The following is a 6,760-nucleotide window of genomic DNA, read 5'->3' as shown; positions in this document are numbered from 1 at the left end:
CCAAAACCGGTTAAAACTATAAAATCAGAATTCAGTTTAAATGTCTATTGGAATTTTTAAAAAAGTATTCAGTAGGTGCCAAATGTTTGCCGGCAGACTTGCATGATCTCAACCAGAAGGGAGTTCCACAACATTGGGCCCCATGTGTACTGGTGAATACAAGCAAAAATGATAGCACACATTGAAATAATTTTATACTAAGGCTGTGTACATGAAGGGTCCATTAGAATATTGTTCTCTATATGATCCCAAAAACTGTTTGAGCCATTTTAACCTCTCTCAGAATGACTGGCTTAGGCGGGTAAAAAGATAAGAGCAAAGCTGAATAGATTATTGTACCCCAGACAGGGGGCACAAGAAACAAAGCCCCATCTTATTGCTATTAGTGCAAATCACATTTTTTACATGTGAACACATGTCGAGGTCCATCAGGAGAACAAGTGTGGTCCTTCATACACATCATACATTTAAAGTACTGCTGTCTAGTTCTAAAAGCAACAGAAACCCCAGCCACCTCCAACCATTTACACATACTGCATTTTATACTCTGAAAGGCAGTATATACACAGATGGCGCAGCATGCATACATAAACCATTCCATGTGGCTAATTAACACAGTCGTATTTGACAATGGATGGTATATATTGAACTCTGGCTACTGAACACAGAGGAAAGTTTGGATAGGAGGCTCTTTTGCCTCTACTCGGAAAGATGCTTTTCTGGAATTTGGATTAAGAGAATCTGTGTGTTTCAAATTATATGCACATTCATCTGCAATTCGTACAATGTTCAAGCTGGCCAATTAATGCAGTTAGACTACCTCTTAAAATTGCTACATACATATAAAGCTTAGTAACATCATGCATTTGAATTTCAGTAAAAAAGAACAATATGTTCAATGATTTGCTTACAAACATTATTAGATGTTTTCCAACCAGCTTTTCCTCAGTCCCCATTCTTTCTGTTTTCTTGTTGTTCTTTTGTTACTGGGGGGGGGGGAGATTTATCTTTGCAGTGATAGTAGCTGATAGATCTCCTCCTGGATTACAGATTGCGTCTGCTTTGTGCTCAAGTCAATGATCTGTGAAATACATCTTGACAAAATAACATCAGTAACTGCAGAAAGATACTGGAGCTGACAACACTTTCACATTATTATCTCACCTTTTACCTTTGGTTTTTGAGCTCTGGAAATGTTCAGCTGATGCACACGTGTCTTTCTTGCATGTGTCAAGTGGATTCCATGCTCGCTTCACTAATAGAAGCAGTAAATGCAGTAGTTTTACAGCACAATGTTCTCGGCTGGGCTCTTCCTCTTGTTTTTGCCCACCGAAAGACTATTTTCCAGGGATTTTTTTGTCCTCTGATAGTAAAATGTGTTGACTCTGTATTTTTTCAATCGTTTAATAATCACCACTATGAAACCAATGTATAAAGCGGTGCCAAAACTTTAGTCTTGTACCATTTTGTTGCATTTACATCCCAATTTTTCTCCAAGGTGGCGTAAATGGTTCTTCTCCTCTATCAGTGCTCAGCATCAGCTTCAAGGCTCTATGGTTGTTTTTTGAAAAAGGTTATTTATTTATTTGGTATATTTATATCCTGCCTTCCATTACCAAAGCCATATTGGATTCCCAGGTGTCTCCAGTTTAGGCACTGGCTAGACCCAAATCTGCTTTCTTTCACGAGGAGTCTGCAATCGTGTACCATCAGGCTATGCCACAGGGCTATTTATTTCATCCCGTCTTTCCCTAGACAACTTGGTAAAGGAAAGCTACATAAATACAATTTGGGAATGCAGCAAGACAAAGTTTAAGACCAGGGCTGGCTCCAGGTTTGAGGAGAGCCTCTACAAATTGCCATCTAGTGGGGATCCCTTTTGTTGATGCCCCACTGACATAAGAAGGCCCCCATTGCTGGTGAGATTATCTAGTTGTGGTGGGCAGAAGGACAGCAAACGCATGGCAACTGGGCTGGGGGAGCAACTATAGATATTTCCCACAATGCCCCTGATGTTATGTCACTACAGCAGCAGTGGGGAACGTGCAGCTGTCCATATGTTGTTAGTCTCCCATCAACCACTGACTAAAGGTCAGGAATGATGGGAGTTGCCCTACGGTAATATGTGAAATAAAAAGGGTGGCATCCCCAGACCTGCTGTGAGTCTAGAATTTTAGAGTGGGAATCAACACCACACTCTTCCAATTATTCTGTCTGTGCAAGCATGCACCTTGCCAGATAGGAGCAACATACATCTCCTTCCCTCAGTGCTGTTTCGTGGGTTCTCCTGACCTACCACCCCGAGCCAGTTTCAGGGGGTGCAGGGGCATGTGGGGAAGAAGGGAGAAAACCCTGAGCAATGACTTCCACTGATGGCGCTGGTTAGGTGAATCCTGCCTGTTATGTACTGAAGTTCTCATCCTGGGCCAGCAGGGAGAATAGATAGTTTTCACTCAGGTCCACATATGCAAATAAGGAATTGAAAGTGACGTTCAGTGATTGGATAGTTACAGAAAGTTGTTACTGTTGCTTTGTAGTTGAGCTCTATATAAGCAGGTTGGCTGAACCCTTCAGTTCAGTTCTGTTCTGTTCTGTTCTGGCCTGTGAATAAACAAGAGCTGTCTGAAGAATCGCTGTGTCATCTGATATGTTCACCCACAACTTAACACTGCCCATAATTTTTAATAATCACAACAAATTTAGTAAAAAAGAATAGCAACATTTTTTTTTAAAAAAAGGCATCGTTGATGGGACCTGGCAGGGTTCTAAGTCCCTGACAGTAGCCTAAAGACACCGTGTTGTGATGCTGGGGATAGTTCTGCACACTTACTTTTATTCCTTTTTTTAACTCAGTAGGATTTACATACTTCAGTGGAGGGGGAGCTCCATGCATAGGGTTTGGGGCTTGGCATAATAATGTCACAGATTATACCTCCTCTACTATTGGTACCTTTCTCCTTCCACCCTTCTTCCTTTGTACCAGATGTGTTATTTGCCAACTAAGGCCAAATTCATGTCATGAATCTGACAAAAGTGTGCTCCAGCACACTGATAACAAAGTGTTTTGGTCGCTAGTGTATGGAGGTCTGAAAGCTGGCGACCAATCAAATGTCCCATCAATTGCAGAATCTAAATGGTCTCAGTATTTCATTTCTATATTTAATGATCTACATAGTAAATTGAATGAAAATGAGACCAAAAATAACAAGCTAGATAAACTAAAGGAGTGGCCAAGGGTGAAAGAGGAGGAAATTAGAGAGATAATTAATAGTTTAAAACTAAAACTGGGCAAGTTGCCAGGGCCGGATGGTTTACCAATATAATTATTTAAGACATTTATAGATTCGTGGGCAGAAACCCCTAGCTCAACTATTTACTCTTACTGGTAAATATGGAATCATCCCTGAAATATGACTTAGATCAGGAAGTATTCCAATCTTCAAAAAAGGTGATCTGAGTGAACCAAAGAACAACAGACCAATAAGTCTACTGTCAGTGATAGGGGAATTCTATGCTAAGCACCTTTTACTTAAATTACTTACCTGGATGAAAAATCTAAACTTACCAGGAAGAGAACAAATTGGTTTTTCCAAAGGCTGCCATTGTCTCTTAGACCATTGTCTCTTAGACCATCTTAGACCATTGTCTCATACTTACACATTTGGTTGAAAAATATAGAGTTCAAAACCAATCCAATATTTTTGAAGCTTTCGTTGATTTTCGTGGTGCCTTTGATTCAGTTGATTTTGTGATATTGTGGAAGAAGCTTGTAGAGTTAGGAATCAATCCACGCTTGTTAATCTTAATACAGAAATTATATTCCTTTAACATTTGCCCAATCAAACCCAGTGCCAAAGTTCACTTCTCTTCCGACATACCTAATATGAAAGGTGTAAAACAAGGGTGTATTATTGCCCTTTTTATTTTTAATTTATTTTTATCAGATCTTCCAGAGCACATTCAAAAAATAGAATCACATGCCCCCCAAATCAATCAAAACCCTGCCCCACTGTTACTGTATGTGGATGATGTGGTATTATTATCACTGACGAGGATAGGACTGAAATGTCTTTTACTCTCCCTGGTTTCCTATTGTGAAACCAATAAACTCTCAATGAATTATGAGAAGATAAAAAATCTGGTCTTCTCTAATTCCTGGAAATTAGAGAAATGGAAAACAAGAGGACAAGAAATCCAACAAGTAAAGATCCAGATATCTTGGAATTTTTGTGGGAAAATGATTGCTTGTACATGAGAGCATGAGCAAAGTTCTTATTACTGCAGGGTGATTTTATAGCTAGAAGTATCCTTGGAGCATGAACAGCGCGTGAATAGCTCGTGCCGTCCCAAATGATTGGTCAACTAGCATGGCCTGATGCTCGCATGGTCTAGTGCGATGGTCCTTATCTGCTGGCTGAGAACAAATTGCTTTGCTTGTATTTTGTATCTTTCTGACTTCACACAATAAAGGCTGTGCTGCAGTAGCTCTAGGAGAGCCGGAGCCAGAGCAGCCATATTTCTTCAACCCATCATGGTGTGAGACTGATTTCTTCAGATGTCGAGCTGGCACTCGACAAATTTTATTCCAGAGCAACTCGAGTTGGTCAAACCATCGCACAAGTGCTATAAAACAGGCAAAGTGTACCTCCTCAGCAGTAGCTCGTTTTTATTTTCAGGAAGGTAACCAATTTATAGCAGCTGCTATTCAAATTTTTAAAGCTAAAGTGTCGTCCCAGTTACCTTTTAGGATCCCAATATGGATACAAGCATATACGGTAATAGTGATTTAGATAAGATACTCAAGTTTCTTGAGACATATCCTGGGGCTCCCAAGTTCAATCAAGTATGAGATGATGTGTGTAGAACTAGGTATACACATGATAGAATACTGGGTGTGGGCAAGCACTAAAAAATACCGATTGCATTGCCACTTCCGTTGCCAACCTTCAAATCTGGACTCTTATAAATCCCGATGGTTGCAACTCTTACATAGCAAAATCAGATCTATTGGCATTGACTTGGAATTCTTGCATAATTCAAGTGAGAAATATATTTATCATAATATTCAAATCATACAAAACTCGATGTTTTGTTTTTCAGTGTCCCTCAAATCATATTAAGGGACACTGAAAAACAAAACATCCAGTCAGCTATAAATAAAATTTGCTCCCCCAAGTTTTATGGTTTAAATCCAACAGGGTCACTTATATTTCAAAATTAATAATTCCAGTCTAATGCAGGGCCTTTACGTTAGCCCAACTGAATGTTTCCCCCTCAGCTTTGGTCAAGGGCAGATATTTAAACATCCCCAGAAACGATAGGCATTGTGGATGTTTTCTGAATGTACTGGACACAGTAGAACATATTCTTTTTTACTGTCCATTATACAACCAGCTATACAAAACATGTGCTATCACCTTTTCTGGGTAGTCTAACACCAAGGCACAATGAAAATATCAGATTTGTATCTGTCTGACATGAACCTGGAAGTAACTGCAAGGGTGGCTGAGTTTTTATCAATAGCATCTCTTCAGAATGGTGAATGGCGGGAAGAAACTGAAATGAAAATCCTCGTTATTACATATTTTTACATGGCTGTTTATTTGTATATATTCTAAAATGTTATATATGGACATTTTATGATGGCCTATATTTGTAATGCCTAATAAAGGTTTGGCAAGGCTGCCAACCTACATGGCCATTCTTAAGGGATTGGCTGCATATACCAGGAGTCACTTCTGAATGGAGATCAGGTAGGGCTGCCATACATCTGGATTTTCCGTCCGTGGGGAATTTCCAAAATGTGGTGCTTTCTCCTGGATCTAAGGCAAGCCAATTAAAAAATCGTGTTTTCCAGCTCAACAATTTTTGTAATTTCCTTTTTTAAAAAAAGCTCATCTTCCAAAAAAGAGGAATCCTATGACAATCCTAGATCAGGGCCGACCCGCCTATGAGGCAAGGTCAGGCGGTGGCCTTGGACGGCAGGATCAATGGGCCCAGTGGACCCCAACATATAGCTTTCTTCCTCTCTTGTTCCTGATGTAGATCTGCACTCACCCCTTCTTCCCCAGAGGAGAGGAGGGGGGCGCCATTTGCAGTTTGCTTTGCCTCAGGTGCCAAAATGCCTTGGGACGAACGGCTCTTGTAGAGATGCTAAAGCATCTGGCCCAGTTGAAGGCTGAAGTCCTGTCACTTCCTAGGGAGCAGTAAGCCTCCTTGTGAAGGGGCTGCAGTTACAACCTCCCAGGGGTTATGTATGTGTAAAGTTGCACTGTGAATCTGCGTGCCTTCGAAGGCGCCTCAAGTACAGACCAGCTCGGCTTCTCCTCAGCCTTTGTACGGCCTTAGCGCGTTCTTACCTAAAGGCCTTTTTAAACCTTTCCTATTGGTTAGCGATGATGTAATACGACAGAACATACGGGCATTTTTCTCTCTGTTCTTTCTCTCCCCCCCCCCCCATCCTCCGCCGTCCTTCCCGTTCCTGGTAAGTACTGGAGAGAAGGCCGCTCCAGCGCTCAGCCAATCACAGCGTAGAGGGTCTATTGTGGCCTTGGGGGGGTGGAATAGGGAAGGGCTACTTGCTCGGTTGCTTTTCAAACACCGCCTTCGTTCTCATACCCCGCCCTCCTCCCCCCAATCGATGTGCAGGGATTCACGCCTGCGTCCTTGGCTATTTGAGAAGCTTATTATGAAGGACGCGGAAGCTGCCGAAGATAGGCAACATTCGCAGCCAATAGTAAGAGGGGAACAATGGAGGTGG

The 6,760-nt window shown here is 41.3% G+C and overlaps 1 long non-coding RNA gene across 2 annotated transcripts; it reads right to left on the bottom strand.

The window, feature by feature from the left end:
• Positions 1 to 459: 459 nt before the first annotated feature.
• LOC309529758 lies at positions 460 to 6,735 on the bottom strand. 2 transcript variants are annotated; one of them, XR_014218421.1, is made up of 4 exons: positions 6,058 to 6,735; positions 5,418 to 5,556; positions 3,658 to 3,878; positions 460 to 2,591 (listed from the first exon to the last, which is right to left on the bottom strand). It is a non-coding gene; the product is annotated as an uncharacterized lncRNA (long non-coding RNA). The 2 variants fall into 2 exon arrangements; XR_014218422.1 differs by having other exon boundaries at positions 6,360 to 6,735.
• Positions 6,736 to 6,760: the final 25 nt, after the last annotated feature.

The sequence above is a fragment of the Podarcis vaucheri genome (genome assembly GCF_965113315.1).
Source record: "Podarcis vaucheri genome assembly, chromosome: 3".
In the NCBI taxonomy this organism is placed as follows: domain Eukaryota; kingdom Metazoa; phylum Chordata; class Lepidosauria; order Squamata; family Lacertidae; genus Podarcis; species Podarcis vaucheri.
Note: the sequence above shows the minus strand (reverse complement) of the source record. Positions and strands in the feature narration are given on the sequence as shown.